Source organism: Camelus ferus, chromosome 26 (genome assembly GCF_009834535.1).
Source record: "Camelus ferus isolate YT-003-E chromosome 26, BCGSAC_Cfer_1.0, whole genome shotgun sequence".
In the NCBI taxonomy this organism is placed as follows: Eukaryota; Metazoa; Chordata; class Mammalia; order Artiodactyla; family Camelidae; genus Camelus; species Camelus ferus.
Genome location: NC_045721.1, coordinates 10,853,699 through 10,874,247, shown reverse-complemented (window position 1 = coordinate 10,874,247; position 20,549 = coordinate 10,853,699). Strand labels below are relative to the sequence as shown.

Here is a 20,549-nt window from a genome sequence, read left to right as displayed (position 1 = left end):
TTATGCTCAGTTAAATAAACCAGGCACAAAAATACTGTACGACTCCAATTCTACAAGGTACCTAGAGTAGTCAGACTCATAGAGAGACAGAAAGTAGAAAGGTGTTTGTCATACTTCTAGGGGAAGAAGAGGGGAGAAATTGGAGGTTATCATTTAATGGGTATATGATTTCAGTTTGGGAAAATGAAAAAGTCCTGGAGATGGATGGTGGTGGTGATTACACAACAATGTGAATGTACCAGTACCACTGAAGTATACACTTAAAAAATAATTAAATTGATAAATTTTATATTATGTATATTTTACACAAATTTTAAAAATCCATTGAATTTTTTAAAATTATGAGACAATAAGAGAAACTTGAACACTGACCAGATATGCAATGATATAAAGGAAATATTGTTTAATTATTTTTAAAGACTATCTTTTGAGGTATGTAATAAAATATTTACAGATAAAATGATATGATATCTGTCATTTGGGTATAGAGGATACAGATTTGGCTAAGAGTTGATTAAATTTAAAAAGAGAGAAAGAGAAAAAAAGACCAAGGGCATGTGTTACTGTTAACCTTACATAAATGAAATCAAATATAGATTATAGATTATTTTTAACCAAAATGATTTAGCCATTATATTATTATTTATATCTTTTGGTTTGTTGAAATATTTAATTTTTTTCAAATTTTTTTCTTATGGATTACAAACATCTTAAAATGTTTTCATTTGTCAATACTATATTCTAAAACATATAAATTTCTAGAAAGCATTCACTGTGTTCTTCTGAATGATCTTTCAGCCTAATCAAAAAATATATTGACTTGTTTGAGATCATAGAGAAAATAAACTTATCCCTCTGTAGTCTTATTCCAGTGTCATTATTTTTTAGGAGTCACTTTTTACTTATTATGCAAGTTTGTTGATTAAAAAACGATGTAACATTATCATAGAATTGGACTAAACACTAACACAAACTTAATACTAATTTAATTTAGTTCCCTCTAAACTGAGAGCAAACTTAGTTACAAAATTCTCTACATTGTATACTTCTTGAGAACAAAATTTGTTTTTTTAAGCTAGAAAATAACAGGTACTAATAAATATTTGACTAAGAAAAGAATGTCTAGTTATAAGATAAATAATAAGTACTAGGGATGTAATGTACAATGTGATAAATATAATTAACACTGCTGTACATTATATACATGAAAGGTGTTAAGGAGAGTAAATTCTAAGTTCTCATCACAAGGGAAAGCAGTTTTTCTTTTTCTTTTATTGTGTATCAATATGAGATGATGGATGTTCACTAAGCATCTTGTGGTAATCACTTCATGATGTATGTAAGTCAAACATGCTGTATACCTTAAAGTTACACAGTGCTATATATCAATTATATCTCAATAAAATGAGAAGAGAAAAAGAAAGGAAGAAAGGAAGAAAGAAAGAAAGAAAAAAGAAAAGAAGAGAAAGAAAGAAAAGAAGAGAAAGAAAGAAAAGAAGAGAAGAGAAGAGAATGTTCAAGATGCTGCTTTTGGAATTCCTATGCTGATCTGTAAAACCATCATCACACACTTAGAAAAGAAGTCTAGTATTACTTTGACTGATGGTGCATGGATTGATATTAATTTAAAATAAATGTCTTCCTTAAATATAAGACACAACACTATAAAACTCCTAGAAGAGAACATAGGCAAAACATTCTCTGACATAAATTGTAGCAATGTTTTCTTAGGTCAGTCTCCCAAGGCAATAGAAATAAAAGCAAAAATAAGTGGGAACTAATCAAACTTATGTAAGCTTTTGAACAGCAAAGGAAATCATAAACAAAACAAAAAGACAACCTACGGACTGGGAGTAAAATTTGTGAATGATACTACCAACAAGGGTTTAATTTCCAAAATATATAAACATCTCATACAACTCAATAACAAAAAACAAACAACTCAATCAAAAAGTGGGCAGAAGACCTAAATAGACATTTCTCCAAAGAAGACATACAGATGGCCAATAGGCACATGAAAAGATGCTCAACACTGCTAATTATCAGAGAAATGCAAATCAAACTACAATGAGGTATTACCTTGGATTGGTCAGATGGTCATTATTAAAAAGTGTACAAATAACAAATGGTGGAGTGAGTGGAGAAAAGGGAACCCTCCAGCACTGTTGGTGGGAATGTAAATTGGTGCAACCACTATGGAAAACAGTATGGAGGTTCCTTAGAAAACTAAAAATAGACTTACCAAATGATCCAGCAATCCCACTCCTGGGCATATAGCTGGATAAAACTCTAATTTGAAAAGACACATGCATCCCAATGTTCATAGCAGCACTGTTTACAATATCTAAGACATGGAAGCAACCTAAATGTCCATCAATGGATCCTTGGATAAAGAAGTTGGGGTATACACACACACAAGAATACTACTCAGCCATAAAAAAAAGAATGAAATAAGGCAATTTGCAGCAACATTGATGGACCTAGAGATTATTATACTAAGTGAAGTAAGTCAGACAAAGGCAAATACCATATGATATCACTTATAGATGGAATCTAAAATATGATACAAATGAACTTATTTACAAAACAGAAACAGACTCATAGACAATAAAAAACAAACTTACTGTTACCAAAGGAGAAAGGGGGGAAAGATAAATTAGGAGTTTAGGATTAGCAGATAAAAACTACTATATATAAAATAGATAAAGAACAACATCCTACTGTTTAGCACAGGGAACTATATTTAATATCTTGTAATAAACTGTAATGGAAAAGAATATGAAAAAGAATATACATGTATAACTGAATCAATTTGCTGTACATCTGAAACTAACACAACATTGTAAATCAACTATATCTGAATTAAAAATAATAAAATAAAATAAAACAAATGTCCTCCATCCCAGTTGTGATGGTCTTTGTATTATTCTTGAAGATCTGGAGCACTGTCCACTTATGAATCCCTCTATTTGGAAATCTCTCTCCTAAGATGTTTACATGAAATTCCTTCCCTTACTTTTTCTTGTAAACTTCTCTAGAGACCTTCTCTAACCACCTCAGCTAACCTGGATCCACATTCCCACCCTGTTTAGCTAACTCTTTACTCATAATCTCCTACCCCCTCATCGAGCACTTATCATTACATGGATAGGTTTGGTTGTTTTGTTATCTGTTTCCCACAGAGGACTATAACTACATGAGGACAGGGGATTTTTTCTTTCACCACTGAATAACCTAAGCCTTGGCACATGGTGGGTCACAACTGAATATTTGTTGAATCAATGAATGGACAAAGAGTTGAAAAGGCACACATGGTTAAAGAGACTCTAACTTCCAGCTTGAACAATGAGCTTCAGTCATATCTTCAGCAACTTCCATGGGAACTCTCATGGAATTTAATTACATATGTTTTTCATCTTCAAAGTACATTATACATAATTCTTTTAATACCTCCATGAAACAGATGCTAATACTCCATTTTATAGATGGGGAAATGAAAGCACAGAAAAACTAAATCCTAAAAGATCAATGAGTGAGTCAATGTCATAGCTAGGTTTAGAGAAGAATTTTGGATATTTAATCTTGAGCAACTGACTCCTCAAAGTCAATTATCTATATCTTGTGCTTGTTACAACTCATTTAAAAGCATTTACTATTCCTGAACTTGAAATTGGTTTGTTGTGACAGCAGGTGACTCAGTTACTGTAAATCTCTTTCAAGATCTTGTTCTTAATCTGTAGCCAGTAATTCCAACAAAGCAAGTTGCTGTCTTAGCAGAAATATAAGGTCTGTAAGTAATTACCAATTAGTTTCATTATGCCTGGCCCTCATCTAATTTTAAAATGCTTCCACCACCCCAAATCTATTGCAAACATGGTGGGGGAAAACCCATATGCAGTGTCTATAAAAGATTTTCTCAAAGTCTCATTTTACTTTTGATTCTTTGATCATTATTAGATGATAGGACCCCCAAATTTCATTTGCCAGAAGGATCACATGATCTCATTTTTCATCAGGAAGTCCCTTTTTTTTTTATAGGGACAGTGGTTCTCAAATCTGGCTGCCTTTTAGAGTCATCTGGAAAATTTACAAATATTGATATCTGGATTCCACCCCCAGAGATACTGTTCTTTGATCTGAGGTGTGGCCTGGGCTTTGTGATTTCTTATAAAAGCTTCTGCAGTGCAGCCAAGATGGGGACCTTTGCAGAAGAGCCTCAGCTCATGGATCTCCTGACATGACCCAAGAATGGACTCCAGGAAGGAGGCAAAGCCAGAGGACTGTGATATTATGGTTTCTAGATTTCTCTGTAATTTTATGTATTTTAAATTATTACAATATCATTAATATTTTACAGTATTCTTCATCCTGGGGTTATTTCTTAGAAGGATCTAGTTTTATGTATCTAAGATTTAAGTTACATTGAGTTAAAATGAAACAGATGTCAAGGTGACAACAACAGGGATAAAGTGTATGAAACACTCCTTAAAATTGTGAAAAGCTATAAAAATGTGAGACACAACTAGTATTAATTAAAATTTTGACATGCTACATGAGCCATATAAGACCAAAGTGGTCATTTCTATAATACAGATTGCCACCAAAATAACTTAGTAATAAACAGAATTCACTCAAAACATGTCTACTTCTATTCTGGACACGTTGTACCTGCATCATCAATCACTCTCACTTGAAGAAAAATGAATTTAGTTTTTCATGCCTGAAAGTTTTCCCCATTCCGATAGCTATAGCTTAAAGTAAAACAATCCTTCTGTAACAACACCAGTCATTACATTTACCAACGCAGACCCTCCGTCACAAAAGTATTATGAAGAGTCACACCCATTTGTTTTCTATTAACTTCTCACACTCGGTACTTACTTGGTTTGCTTGACTGCTTAACTGTGAATGGTAATATAAAAAAGGCAATAGAGAAAAATAGACACAAATGAGGAAAGAATCACTGAAAAAGTAATGCTCTGTAAAAAATCAGCAAGGAAACACATATGAGCTTAGTTCTCTAAGAGCTAGGACAAGAAACCCTGTCTCTATCCTTGGCATCTTGTTGGATGCTTCCAGAACCCTGTGCTCCTGAGTCCCTCTCTCCCTTCACTGGCCGTGGGTCTGGGTTTCTTGTCACTTGATCACTTAAGCTCTTTGAAATAGTTTTCCCCTACTTTGCTCCAGGCTGCTGGGCTTGCATTTGGTGTAGGTTCTCTGAAGCAATGAGGCTGGTGTCATCATTCAGCACTCCTATTTAAACACTCCCTTAATTCCTCCTGTTTAGTCTGGCTCATTGGGTGTCACCCATAAAAACAGTTTGACTTTTGTAATCACCATTAGAGCAGGGTGGTGTGACTAATCAGTCAGTTCACTGCAACTGTTATCTTCTGCGAAGTGAGTCAGTTTCAACATAAGCTTTGTGCTCATATGTCACTCCCTACTCTCTGGTGTTCAAGTCTATATTTGTTCCAGAGTCTAGATGCTTTATTAAAAAAAAAGGCTTTTTTTTTTTTTTAATAAAAACATCTTCTATACTCCCTCTCAGGAGAACCAACTCCACAGGAATTTGGAGAAATTCCCTTAATGCTAGCTCACTATCCAGAATTCCCAGTGCAGGGAAGACATTTGTTCCATCAGTTTGGGGAATTATACCAATAAAACAACTAGTTCACATACGGAATGTTTACAAGGTGCCAAGTACTTTTCATATATCATTATTTTAAAAATACACAGTTTATTTTAGAGCAGTTTTAGATTTATGGAAAAAATTGCAAAGAGTGCAGAGAGTTCCCATTATATCCCACACCCAGTCTTCCCTATTATTATTAACATCTTATATTAGTATGATACCTTCGTTACAATAATGTAATGATACATGATCTTTACAATATTGATACATTATTATTAACTAACATCCATATTTTTTCCATATTTCCTTAGTTTTTACCTAATGTCTTTTGTCTGTTTCAAGATCCCATCCCAGATAAAACATTCCATTGCATCATCATATCTTCCTAGGATTGTGTTGACTGTGACAGATTCTCAGCCTTTCTTTTGGATGAAGTTGACAGTTTTGAGGAATACTGGTCAGGTATTTTGAAGAATATCCCTCAATTGAGATTTATCTAAATTTTTTCTCACTAGGCTGGGGTTAAGTGTTCTCGAGAGGAAGACCACAGAAGCAGAAGGCCATTTTCATCAGATCGTGTTAAGGGCATATACTATCAACATGAGTTGTCATTGTTGATGTTAACCTTGATCACCTGGCTGAGGTAATATTTGTCGGGTTTCCCTACTGTAAATTTACAGTCAATTTGCCCTCTTTTTCCCCTTTTCCATTCTATACTCTTCAAAAGGAAATCACTATGCACAGCTCACACTTAAGGAGTAGGGAGTTATGCTCCACCCCTTTGAGGGGAGACTACATAAACTATTTAAAATTTTTATTTATTGAGTCATCTTATCAGTATGATCCTAAGAATTTTTTTATACTTTGGGTCATAATCCAATACTTCTTCATCTTCTTGCTCAACTGTTTTCAGCTTTGGCCACTGGGAGCTCTTTCAGTTAGCTCCTTGTCCCTTTGACATAATACTTCGTTATGGATTCTTTTTAGCACTTCTTTAATTTCTAACTCTACAAGGTGCTGCAGGCTCATCTTGTATATTTTCCATCCTAGTCCTAGAATTAACCATTTCTTGAGGAGCCCCAGTTCCTTTATTGGAGCGTGGTATTAGAAACCAAGATCTGGGTGATGAACATGCTCAACATTACTGGAGCGTTCTTGGCTTCTCTGCTGAAAGAGGAACTGTATGTACACCTACTAACCCATGTACATAAGTATTTCAACATATAACCATTTGTATCTATATTAATCTAAATATTAATTCACACAGATATCTCCAACTCAAATCTGTTACCACATGGATCATTATAGCCAATTTCCCTTGCTTCAACAGTGAACAAAACAGTTCCCATCATCCATATCCATTTACTTAATTTTTCAATTCCAGTACACATGTATAGAAGTTTCAGAATTGTTGTTAACCTGTACCCCTGTGGGAGGCAACTTTATCAACTAGAGTGGTATTCCATAGAGTCTGGAAAACATTATTCGAGATGGTGGTATTATTATTATTATTATTATTATTATTATTATTATTATTATTATTATTATTATTATTATCATCATCATCATCATCATCATCATCATCATCATCATCATCATCATCATCATCAAAACATTATTCTGAGCCTGGTATCATTCAACAATCTTTACCGAGGAAGAAGGGTAAAATCAATAAGGAAAGACAATTAATGGTCTCCATCACAGAACCCACTGGAGTGGCAGGTCAGGGAAGAGAAAAACAGAGTGGCTTTATTTTCAGTTTTAACTGAGTTTCTATGAAAAGGGTAGTTGTTTTCTTCTTAGACTGCAAACTTTTGACACAATGTTCATTTCCTCCCTTTGCCACTGAACCAGCTCCACCTTCTTTCAGCCTCTACAGCCATCAGCAACAGAAAGGGAGCAACTTGATTGAGTACATGATGAACTGTGAGGTCAAAGGGCACAACTGGATAATGAGGCAGCAAGGGATAGATAAATGGACTTATCAGCTAATTGTTGGGCAGCTGAAGGTAGCAGAGACTGCAAATAGGTACTAATAGATCCAAAATATTAATACAGCAAGGGCAAAAATGTGGGTGGTGGAATGGGATGTTACTGTGGACCATCAATGAGGCCCTATCCACAACTTTGACTGTCCTGTGCCCTTTCATTGATCTATTATCAAATCAGTTGTCAATATGCTATTTTCATGCACACTTGGCAATACTCAAAACAAACCCTTCCATAGCCACTCTCCAGACCTGAACTGATATCTAGGAAGCATTATGCCAATATGTGGGAAAGAGCAAGTAACTCTACACGGGGAAATCTAAAGTTTTCCCTATCATATGAGAAGATTCAGAGTTTAAGATTCTTGAAAAAAGAAAATGACATAGTAGAAGGAAAGGGGCTTTGGAGATTAACTTATCTGGGTTTGAATCCAAGCTCTGCCACTAAACAGCTGTGCAACCCTAAGCAAATTATTTGCTGCTGTTTATATCAAATTGATATTAAGATACTAAATTACTAAATATAATGTATTAAAATAATATAAAATGATATATTTAATTAGCATTTAAAATGATATGCAACAAAACCCATAGAATTTTACAGCACAAAGAATGAATCTTAACATATGCAAATTTTTAAATCATTTAGGAGGTTAAGGGATCCAGGGATGGAATGCAGAACGTGGCAAAACAATTTATTTGCATTATAAATGTATGAAACAATCTCCCTGGGAGGTGGGGGGATCATGTGTTAACCTAAGTAATTCTGGAAATGAGTGGAGTCTGTCAGACTACAGGCAAAAGAAACTGTACATGAACATAGTGGTCTAGTTGGAAGTGGAATGTGAAACTTCCAGGAGTATCTTTAAAAGGAGGGAACACCCTTTAAAGAAGGGTGTCTTCTTTCCTACTGGGTAGAATAGGGCAGGATGTCTGGTGGGAATACCCATCTTGGATCATGAGGTGGAAGATGGGCTGAGGACGATGGGAACAAAAAGATACAAGAAGCCCATCTTCTTCTTATGACTATAGAGCCACCATTCTAGCTGAATTTACATGGAATGAAAAATAAACTTGTCTTGCTTAACTCACTCTTATTTTTAATTTCCTGTCACAAAGGAATCTAATCACAACTAGTATAGATTTCACTTGTATCTTTTCCTTCCTGCCTTTTACCCTTCCACCAATTCCGGAATCCCTCACAAAGTGAGGGTACATAACTTTTCAATATATAACTCTCCTTCTAAGACCCTCTGAGGTCTTCTTAAGCACCCAATTCTAGCCAATGAAAGGGGGTATAAAAAGTTATGACCCTGAATGGAATAATAATTGATCAGTAACATAATTTGCATGAACTCATCATCTTCACAAAAGAGTTTTTAAAATGAGTATAAATTTAGCTTTTGTTTCCTTTATATCAAAATTACACAATTACTAGATTTGCAGAGAAATGTTAAGAAGTATAACCTTTAAAACTGAAAGCAACATGGTTGGAATGTAAATTTGGTGCAGCCACTATAGAAAACAGTATGGAGAATCCTCAGAAAATTAAAAATAGAACTACCATATGATCCAGCAATTCCATTTCTGGGAATTTTTCCAAGGAAAACGAAGAGTAATTTGAAAAGATATATACATGCCTATGTTCATTGCAGCATCTTTACAATAGCCAAGATATGGAAGCAACATAAATGATAGATGAATAGATAAAGATGTGGTGTATGTATGTAATGGAACATTACTCAGCCATAAAAAAGAATGAAATCTTGCCATTTGTGACAATGTGGATGGACCTAGAGGGTATTATGCTAAGTGAAATAAGTCAGACAGAGAAAGACAAATACCATATGATTTTACTTATAAGTGTAATCTAAAAAACAAAACAGATGAACAAACACAACTAAACAGAAACAGACAGATACAGGGAGCAAATAGGTGGTTGCCAGAGGGGAGGTGGGAGGTAGGAAGGAAGAAATTAAAAAAAAACAACACTAACTATATGAGGTAATAAATGCTAATTAACTTGATGGTGGTGATCATTTCACAGTTTATTTATATGAAACCACCACATTGTACACCTTAAATATACAATTTTTGTCAATTATACCTCAATAAAACTGAAAAAGAAAAAGACTTTTAAAAATAGTAAAATAAAAGGCAAAAATAAATAAAAATGCAAAGCAACACAAAATAAAAACACTAACATGCTGGTTTGGAAGGTGATAACTTTGTCATGTAAAACAGTAAAAATATTAAGAAAATAGTCATTCATGACTGGTGTGTCATTTTTCTTTTAAATATTTCCATAATAGGCACTAATAGTCTAAAATCTCCCTCTCTCTCTCTCTCCCCACCTCGCTCACCCCCTGGACTTTTGATGCTACACTGGATTTAGGAATTACAAGTCTGTTCATAGAATAATAGAGCATAAAAGGAGGATGGCAGTTAATAGTTGCTAGGTGTCCATTTCAAAATGGTTACCTAGCAACAGTTGGAGTTTGTAGCTACAAGGACTAGTGCCAGGGGCTTACAGTTAAAAAGCTTGCTTGAGCTAGACTTGCTCCACTAAACATCTCCTCTGCATGCTTTCAAAATAAGAATCACCTTTTGGGGTCATGTGGGCTGATGTACAACGGACCATCTGCTTTATTTGTTTTATCTTACTCTCTGACAGGGAAAATATGCTTGGTGTTTATAGCAAACCACTCAGGTTGTGGGAAAAAAACCTGACAGTATTTGAAGCTAAAAAAAAGTCTCTCTCAAAGTTCCTAGATGCCAGGGATAGTAGCTATGTGAATTCATAAATAGATTTTTTGAAACACAAAGTCCACTTTTAAGTAAGAAAATTAAGTTTTTTGAAACCCACAGAATAAGTTTGAAGAATGTAAATCAGCATTAAATAATTCTCACTAAAGTTAAATATCAGTCTAAGAATACTCTAACCCAACAGCCTCCCCAAGTTTTCATCTGTCTATGTTCAGTTGCAGGAAACTGAGACAAATATCTGTAAGAGGAGAAATGCAGGATGTATTACAGTAGTTGTGGTATTTGATATTTACATCCTATCTTTAAGCTGCACTTCTATTCGTTTGTGTTAAGCCTCTCTCCTTGTTTACAGTTATTTTCTATCTATATCTCAAAATTATAAAATATTTTATCTGTATGATTTCTTTGTAAAGTCTTTGGAACTCTAACCTCTCAAAAGGAAAGCCTCTTGATAAGGTTTAAATACACATCCCACATACTGTATGCATTAGAAATCTATTAAAATCAAATTTGCAGGCACTCAGCTATTTGTACACACAAACAGATATTTGTACACAACAGTGTTCACAGCAGCATTATTCAAAATAACCAAAAGGTGGAAAACCCATGTCCATCAACAGGTGAATGGATAAACAAAATGTTGCATATATGACAGACTAGTATTCAGCCCTAAAAAGGAATGAAATTCTGACACGTGCTCCAATATGGATGAACTTTGAAGACATGATGCTAAGTGAAATAAGCCAGACACAAAAAGATAAATATTGTATGAGTTTGCTAATAGGAGCTACCTAGAGTCATCAAATATATAGAGACAGAAAGTAGAATGATGGTTTCCAGGGGCTAGGGTGGGAGTGGGGGCAGGGAATGGGGAGTTATTGTCTGATGGATACAGATTTTCAGAGAAGATGAAAATGTTCTGGAGATCGACAGCAGTGATGGTTGCACAACATTGTAAATGTAGTTAATACTAGTCAACCATACAGCTAGATTTAAAATGGTAAATTTCAGTTATATATATTTTACCACACACAAAAAAGCCAAAAGCATCTATTTAGTCCAGACCAAACATTAACAATATACTCTGATTTTGCCTTGTGCTCCAGTGTCCTAATGGGGAATAATTACAGGTAGAGAAAACTTTTTTGTGGGGAAAATGTAATGAAAAGAGGAATAAACCATGTTATCAAAAGAGCAAAATCCTGCCTGATTCTTGCTAGGAATTCTGATAATCAGTTGAACTAAAATTTTTGAAAGTGAAAGAAACCTGACTCTTTTGAGGGGAAAATGGGCTAACAGTATCTATTCCAACAAATATCCACTGTGTTGTTTCTCTTTGGCCTTTTTCCTTCAATGGCCAGACATTTAAATTTGTCTACCCTGAAGAATGAAACAAAATATATGTAAAAGTGAAATTATTTTGCCATTGCTTCCCGTAAGCTGAACATTCATAACCTGTACACGGCTTTTATAATTGATCCTCTTCAGCAATGTAATTACAATACTATTAGATTTGCTTGTTTTCTCATCTGGGCCCTACACTGAACCACTGAGATAACCATTACATAGATACTGCCATCTTAATTATAGTGTTGTGGGTTAATCACGATGGACCCCAAATGAAGACCAGATTAGACTTTTAGACTCTTTCAAGTCACAAGCTTATGATGTATAATTTTTGTAAAGAAGACTAATTTCATTTAAAAGCATGATTTTTATCTTTTCATATACATTGTCTTTAATGTTTATCCCTATTGCAAAAGTAAAATGTATCAATTACAGGAAAATCGGGAAATACACATAGGCTTAATAAATCCTAGGACCCCACACAATCCTCTCAAAGCAGCATGGAAGGCTAGCCTGTCTGCCTCTTCAGTGCTGTGCTGAATATATTCTATTTACTGCACCCCATTTCCTCCAGGAACATCTCCTCAACCTCCCCTGTGCTGCTCCATCCTCTTAGAGGCCCCCAGGTTTCCTGCTTTTTGCCTGAATTTAGCCAATGAGAGGGCTGGTAGGCCCACATCTCTGGCATCCCAAAGAAGCAGCTACTTACCAGAAGAAATACGGTGTTTTATTTGGGGTCTGTCCAAAAGCAGATCTTGAATCAAGGACTTGAATGCAAGCCGTTTATTTGGAAGGTTATCCCAAGAAACAGAAACAGTGGTAGGAAAACGAGGAAGTGAAGCTGGGAAGAGAAGAAAATAAACAAGAGGGTATATTGTCAAGCAAGTCATCCTATGGGCAACTGCAGTTTAATTTCTTGGAGGAAGAGAGAGGAATCTTAGAAACAGCAAAGGATATACACCTCAGAGCTGTCCCATGTGAAGAGTGGGGATTGGGGCATTTGTCACCAATTCACACTTGTCAGCGATGGAGGATGACCCAAGGACAGTGTATGTGAAAGTGTAAGGGCTGTACCTATCGATTTCTCCAAAGGAGTTTCTGGAAGGACAGTGTCAGTGGAGTGGCAGGCGTTGAAGCCAGAATGCTTCAGAGGAAGAACTGATTATGTGTGCAGACAATTCTTTCAGAAAGTTTGATTCTGAAAGGGAGGAGAGAGAGAGGGCTGCAGCCAAAGGGATAAGGGGTTAGAGCAATGTTCTTCAAACTGGGATCTTTGAAAGTATTCTCAGTCCAAAAGACTTGAGAATTTAAACACACACACACACACACACACACACACACACACACACACACACACACACACACACACACACAGAGTGTCCACACTGTATGCCTGGATGCCCACTTATAACTGAAAACTAACTATTTGCGGATTTCAGTTCCTCTTGTCATATTTGTGTTTACAAACAAATCACAGCCAGGCAGTCATCCTTTAAAGATAACTTTTCAGCAGAAATTGTTCCTGCTGCTGTACCAGAGGAAGGATGCTCTCCATAGGAGTGAACGTCCGTTTCTGTGTTGACAAGGAGAATCCTGATCTTGTCTTACATGCTGCTTGTTCTGGCTTTGGAGATGTTTGCATTTGAAGGGACATTCCCAGTGGAGAGTGCTTATGTCCTAGAAAAGACATTGAGACTCAAAGAGAACAAAGAGCATCAGAGGGAATGGGGTATTAGGGATGAGAGATTTGTTGTATTAAAACAGGAGCACAAGCTGAAAGCTTGATAACACTGCATCCACTCAGTCACTCTGGCTACTATAGGGCACCTCTCCAGAAAGAAGCTCTGGAAACTTTCAACCCTGAAGGATTTGAGGACTTGATTTTCAGAGAGGAATTACTTTCATGGGTATATGAGTGAGTGTCTCAAGCAAGATTAAGTGGGAATGGGCTCCGTTGTGGCCACGGCAGTGTTGAGTTGGGGACATAGGCAGACCAGATGTAAAAGCCCCTTGTTTGCCCATCCCGGAGAATTTTCCTGCCTGTCTGGGTATGCAGGCCAAAAATATGATTTAGTGTGTGCCTGTGAAAAGCAAAGAGAACTTGTGTCATAGGTCATCTCAAGATTTTGATGTCTAATAAGGAGGAACTTAGCATCAATGATTAGGACAAATAATCTTAAAAGTACTCAATGTTTAAAGGAGTTTTACAAACACACACACACACACACACACACACACACACACACACACACACAAACACCCACCCATAGAGAAAAACACTTTGTTTTAACAGAGCAACTATTTGCAACTTTTTATCTGGTCTTTCTAATTTTGATCTATATGCCTATGGTTTTTAAATCCTTGTGGCCAATGTGTTGAATATTTCATGAGTCATCTCAGACATACCACGTCAGCTCCACTAGTCTGTTTTTCTGTCAGCAAATGAAGAGAACTGCTTCTATTTCACAGGGTTATTCTGAAGCCCAAGTGAGATAACGTAATATAAACACAATTTGTAAACTCTAAAGTGTAATATTTTGAGGTATAATACTCACATGTGACTGCTTATATGCTTTTCTATGTGTCATTTTCAATGGTTACAAGTTATTTGAACTCAATTGCTATCATCATTTCTTTAACCATTGGCTGTTGTTCATTCCTGCTTTTTGCTACCATAAATAAAGCTGATTATAAACATCTCTGAATGATTAGCATTTTTCCATTCTGAAATATTTCCTTAGAACAAATTCCTGGAGGTAGAATAGCTGGGTCCAAATAATAGCCAGGACATTCTTCTTTAGATGATGTACATCTTCTCAGCACAAACCCTCACTCCAAAAAAATCCAAAACCTAATTATGATGCACCACAATTCAGATAAGTTAAAAAAAAATAGATCTAATCCTGGTGATGGCAGCAAATCAGCATATATAAAACCATATCATTACAATTTCCAAAAGGCAAATAAAAACTTTCTCTGATCTTGGAACAAGTCTCCCAATGGCTAAAAATCCTCTTTTTGAAATGTGACAAGATAGAGAATGAAAGGCAAAGACCCTGACCTGGTAACCTTCTTTTCCAGTTTTAGCATCCTCTACTTACAAAAGACCTGGTTTTCAGAGGATAAATTTCTTCCCATCCAAGGCTTCAGGCTCCTTCTTTTCAGCTGGATTAGATTCAAAGAAAAGTAATTTTGGTAAAAGGATAGTTTGCTACACAGATTTTAGGTTAAAGTTGAGGACATAAATTTTGAGCTGCATGTATATAAAATATGAAAATATATCCCTCATGATGTGGTTCCAGTTTTCTGAAAATATCATCTTAATATTTATAAAGTACATGCAGATTCTTAGGCTCCTGAACTGTATATGCTCTTAACATAAATTATCTGATACTATTTTTGGAGGTTTAAATGATCAGATTGGCAGGAATTCTCTCTGCCTAAAAGATTCCCTTCTTTGATTGAAATTTTGCTTTCCTCTGGGCCATTTCTTTAGGGATGGCTGTAGGAATCAAAGAAGAAATATCTGATCAAACAAATACGGTTCAGTAGGAACTCTCCCTATAAGGTGTTTCAGGGGAATTTTACTTAATATCGTTAATCAAGGGACCAGTGTGATTATTGAATGATTAGCTCTACATGACTCATTTTGTTTCTCCAGATATTTCTTTTTTAAATGGCTTGAGAAGGAGTTAGGAGGAGGTATAGTGGAAGTGCTGGCTAAGAGTTAACTGTGTATGGTTTCAGCTTTGCCACTAACTAACTAGCTGTATGTCCAGATCCAAGTTAGTTACTTATTTGGGCTTCAGTTTCTTCAGCTACGAAGTTGAATCTAACAAATACTCTGTGATTCTATATAGAGCAAAGACCATTTAGAGAGGCAAATAACATAGAAAAGTCTTTCTTAATGTTGTGTTATTGCTGTTCATTGCAGTTGTGTGTGTGTGTGTGTGGGTGTGTGCGCGTGCGTGCTGGTGGAGCACTGGGTGGGAGAACTTTCTTCTTCTCTAAGTATCAGTAGTTGAAAAACAGGTTGGAAAAAAACACTGTGCCCTCCTGTGTTTGGGCAAACAGGAATCAGGCCACCCTGACCTCATATTGCATCAAGATTGCCAGGAAGCCTGCAAAGTTCGTCCAATGCTGCCCAGACGCATGTCTGGCTGAAAATAAGCTGGAAGGAGCAGTACAGAGCGTTAATGCCTGTAAAGAGGTGGGCAGGTGCCGGCCAGGTGCGGCACGTACTAAGTGCTGAGTTAACATCTGCCTGATTGTCGTTATCAGCTCTTACAGAAATAGCCTGTAGAATTCTCTAGGGTGGGGGGGAAAGCCCTTAACTTACTCCAACCTCACTTCAGGTGCATTAATATTTTAAAAAATAAACTATAATACTTCTACTACTTGTTAAGATTATTATTTCTCTCACATTCACATCCCGGCAGCTGCGTATTTGTATTTGGTATTTATCTGGCATCGCTGTTAAACCTAAGATCCCAGATTAGAGCTCAGGTCCTACAAAGCACTATTATGAGAATGGAGAGAAAGTCAGTCCCAGTGTCCCCTGAGTCCGCCTTCCCTGCCTGCAGCCTCGTTCCTCTGTGGCCCTTGCAGACCTAGGCCCATAGTGCTGTTTAGCCATCCATGTGGCCTCCGGCTTGCCCAGTCTGCGCACCTCTGCTAGTGCCTCTTATGGTCACATTTTCACTTCTCCCTAAAATCTCTCTGGCCTTGCCGGCTGATCTAATGCTACATCCTGTTGCTTCTTCACACGCCCCTCAGGTCCATGGAGAATGATCTGCTGTGGGCTTTCAGGTGCCTTCCCCAACTCTCTGCCCAGAGGTTCTTGCCCCTGCTTGTTGGCCTAATGAACTCTTAAAACTGCCATCCTTCAAGACTCAGCTAAAATATCTCTTCCAGGTATTGTATTGCTTCCGGAATTCTTTGAGCTGCCTCAGCACCCAAGACAATTGCATATACACAAGACACCGTGAGTTTCCTGGAACCATGCATTTTACTTTTTATATTTTCAGCACAGAATCTGGCAAACAGGTGCTCAACAAATGCTCACTCCATATTTAGACCTGTGTTCTAATCATTTCATCTGCAATTCCTGTTTAGAACACGGTAAGGAGAGGTGCTTACATGAAAAAAAGTGTGTAAATTGACATGGGAAAATTTATACTAGATCATGTTTGAACTTCTATTTGCTTTATGGAAACTCATCTTTAAGCAAAGAAAAGTGGGACCAGATGACCTAGGGCCCCTTTCAGTCTCAAAGATCTCATTTAAGAGGAAAGTCCCTCCACACTCAACCCCCAACACACTCCCCCATGAGTTTCCTACACTTCTACAAACCATGGACCCATTTAGGTTAACAAGTTACTCTCTTCAAAATTTAATTACTTGCTAGGAAAACTAAGTCTATTTACCCCTTAGTGAGAATTACTCTAAATAGAAATTCTGCTGTGGAGAGCCATGGGCTGGGGACAGTGAGCATGCTTCATTTTTTGTTTGTATGTTTACTGAAGTATGATCAACTTACAATATTAGTTTTACTTTGGTTTTTGTTTATTTAAGTATAATTGACTTAACAATATTAGTTTCAGGTGTACAACAGAGTGATTCAGTATTTTTGTACAAGATGATCACCACGTAGAGAAGCAAACTTTGAATGGAGGGCTCTTTCCAGGCACACAGGTTACAGCTCTAATGCTAATTAGCACTCCTGAGCTGCAGTCCACCCTCGGCCCAAATTCCTGGCCCATGGAAAGCCAGTGTCCACAGTGTAAAAAGCCTGGGCATCTTTGCTAGTTTCAAATCCGGGCTCTGTCACTTGCTGGCTCTACGATTTGGGGTAAACTACCCAACTTGGCAGAGGCTCTATTTTCTCACCCATAAAATGGTGATAATAACAGTAAATACATCACAGGTTTTTGAGAGGATTAAATGAGATGATGGGGCTAAGGTCCTGGAATAGAGGGGTGCACGTCAGTAGTAACTATTACAGCTTTGCATGACTTTGGGGCTCTAGACTTGCCAGTAGTAGGTTTGGATTGGTTGATTACTGGGTCTTGCTCTGGGGTGGGGGTAGTTTGGTGATAGGACAGGAGGCCTGGTGGATATCTGGTCAGGTACGGCACACTGTGGAGTCCTCAGCTGGGGGACACACTATTCTGGGAGCTCCAGAAAATCATCAGCCCACAGCCTGCCAAAGACCCTAGATTCTGGGGGCTAGTCCCTCTTCCAGCTGAAGGTCTTTTCCACTCCTAGCCCACTAAACTAGGGAAGGCCACTGCACTCTTGCAACTGTGGTCCCATCGGCATCCCTTGGGAGCTTATAAGAAATGCAGAAGCTCAGGCCCTGCCCCAGACCTACCGAATCTGCACTTTTAAATAATTGTGCTAAAATATGCATAACACAGAATTTACCATCTTAACTATTTTTAGGTTTACAGTTCAGTAGTGTTAACTATATTCACATTATTGTGCAACTAATCTCCAGAACTCTTTTCATCTTGCAAAACTGAAACACTGTACCCATTAAAACAACTCCCCATTTCCTTCTCCCCTCACCCAGCCGCTGGCAACCACTGAGAACTACACTTTAACAAGGTCCCCAGCTGATTCATATGCCCATTAAAGGTTGAGAAGCACAGCCCTAAGTATAAGAACCATAGATTATAAAATCAGGAGCCACTGTGAGTTTCCTGAGGCACCCAGGCCATGACCTTGGGCAAGGCAATGGAAACCAGCCAGCAGAGCAATGACTAATCTCTCCAGGCAATTCTGATGCATGCTCAAGTTTGAGAACCACTGCTCTAAACCAGTGATTTGCCCTCCTGCCTACATACTAGAATCACCTGGGAAATTATGACTGAGATCCATCCCAAACCAAATCTAGTCTCTAGAGGCAGGACCCAGGCATCTGTATTTTTGAAATATCTCACAGCAATTGTGATCACTTAGCCAAGTTTCAGAACCACTGATCTGGAGGGACGAAGGAGGCTGGTAGGATTCTGCGCTGTGTGTGGGATTTAGAGGGGAATGGTGTTCCAGGTAAGGAATCGTAACTGCTGCTCCATTTTATATTTGCCCAGGTACCCTGATATGAACGATTGCTCCAAGGAGTTGAAAAAAAAAAGTTGTCTTTGTGAAAAGAAATAGCTGTCTTCTCAGAAGCTGTGACACCCTCCCATCGCCTGTCATTATTTCCTAACACGGTGCTCTGTTTATTTTAATAGCATCCACCACAATGAGCAATTACTGTGCTTACTGTCTGCCTCCTCTCGCTGAACCAACACCTGAAGCTGTGTAAGAGCCAGGTTCAGAGCTCTTGCTCACCTCTCCCTCTCACAGAGCCCTTGATAAATATTCAAGTGAATCAAACACGTTACCAATCAACCCTGTTATGTCACCGAATTTCCTCACTTACTGGCCCCAAACCAACAGAGTGTAATATAGGAAAGCGGGGAGCCAGCTTCTGACAGTGAAAGAGGCTGCCAAACTGTCAGGACTGGAAGAATTGTGATGGTGGTGGGATCCGGGGAGCAGGGGAATGTGGGATTTGCATGACGCAGTCAAGGTCAGTGAGGGGTGAGTTTTCCCAGGTGGAAGAGGCCAGTGCAGGTAGCAGTGCAGACTGATTGACTGGGTGAAGATCAGAATTCTTAAATGAGTGATAGGGACTTTGAGTTAGTGAGATTTGAATATATAAATGTGACTTCATCCAGAACCTCCCAGCTGGTGAGGTTTGGATGAAAATGAATTTATATTTATATAACACCTCCCGTGCTGACTCCCATCCCAGGCAGAATTCTGTAGTGGAAAGACCATGGATTTTGAAACAGACATGCATTCAAATTCTGCTGTAGAGATTGTAGAGTTGACAGCCAGCTGGAGATTGAGTTCTTAAAGAATTTGGGACACCTGACCACACCAACCCCAAACTGCCTAGTATTTGCAGAATCCCCTTGAAAAAGAAAGTGGCCAACTGTTATATGCAACTGAACTTAATTTGAACTAATACAAGGTATAGTTAAATTATGCTTCTTTCATATTCAATTCACAAAAATGAGGTTTAATCACAGATAATCACTGCACTGATTCCATGATGATCAAATAGTGTACAATCTACTAGTTGCACTGAACTGGTGGCTGAATGTAGAGTTTTGATTTATAATGCAAAATAAATGTTAAGATGCTTAAAGAAGTGTAGCTGATCCAAAAAGCTGATTTTAGACAGTAATAAATAGCCCTAAGCTTCTCTGGGCACCAAACATTACCTCTGAAGGAAAACATATGCAAAAAAGCACCACAATCTAGTTAAAGTAAAAAGTATTGCCGTTGGTTTTATGGATTTCTACTAACTATTTTTATTTGTCTTAAGTTTGAAGTAGATTTTAGGCACATTTACTGTGCTAGAGAATTACCACTAGTAAGAAACAGTCTCTGTCCTAGAAATACATATATGTAACTTTTGGTCTTTACTTTTTGTCAGAAAATGAGCAGGGTGGGAGAGAAACAGAGACAACATGAGATAAAGGGAATGAAATGGAAGGTTATATACTGGTCAGTGGGAAAACAGGGAAAAGCAGAACTTGGAGGAAGATGCTGAGAGAGGGTGTCCTATGGGATGGCTGGGACAGAGGGTAGTGATAATATCTACTGTTGGAATAATGGATTTCTGTTTACAAAGCCCATGAGTTACCTCACTCAGCAGTAGGTGTAGAAACACAGGGAGGGATGCCGGGGTTATGAGTCAGAGAAGGGACGGCTGTAAGGGAATAGCAGCAGGAATTCTTTGGAATGATAGAAAAGAT

The 20,549-nt window shown here is 37.5% G+C and overlaps 1 long non-coding RNA gene across 1 annotated transcript in view; it reads right to left on the bottom strand.

Annotated features, from left to right (window-relative positions):
• Window positions 1–12,122: 12,122 nt before the first annotated feature.
• LOC116660021 overlaps window positions 12,123–20,549 on the bottom strand; it is a 34,192-nt gene continuing 25,765 nt past the window's right edge. The window contains exon 4 of the long non-coding RNA XR_004315374.1: window positions 12,123–12,574. This is a non-coding gene — a long non-coding RNA (uncharacterized LOC116660021). The remainder of the gene's footprint in view (window positions 12,575–20,549) is intronic.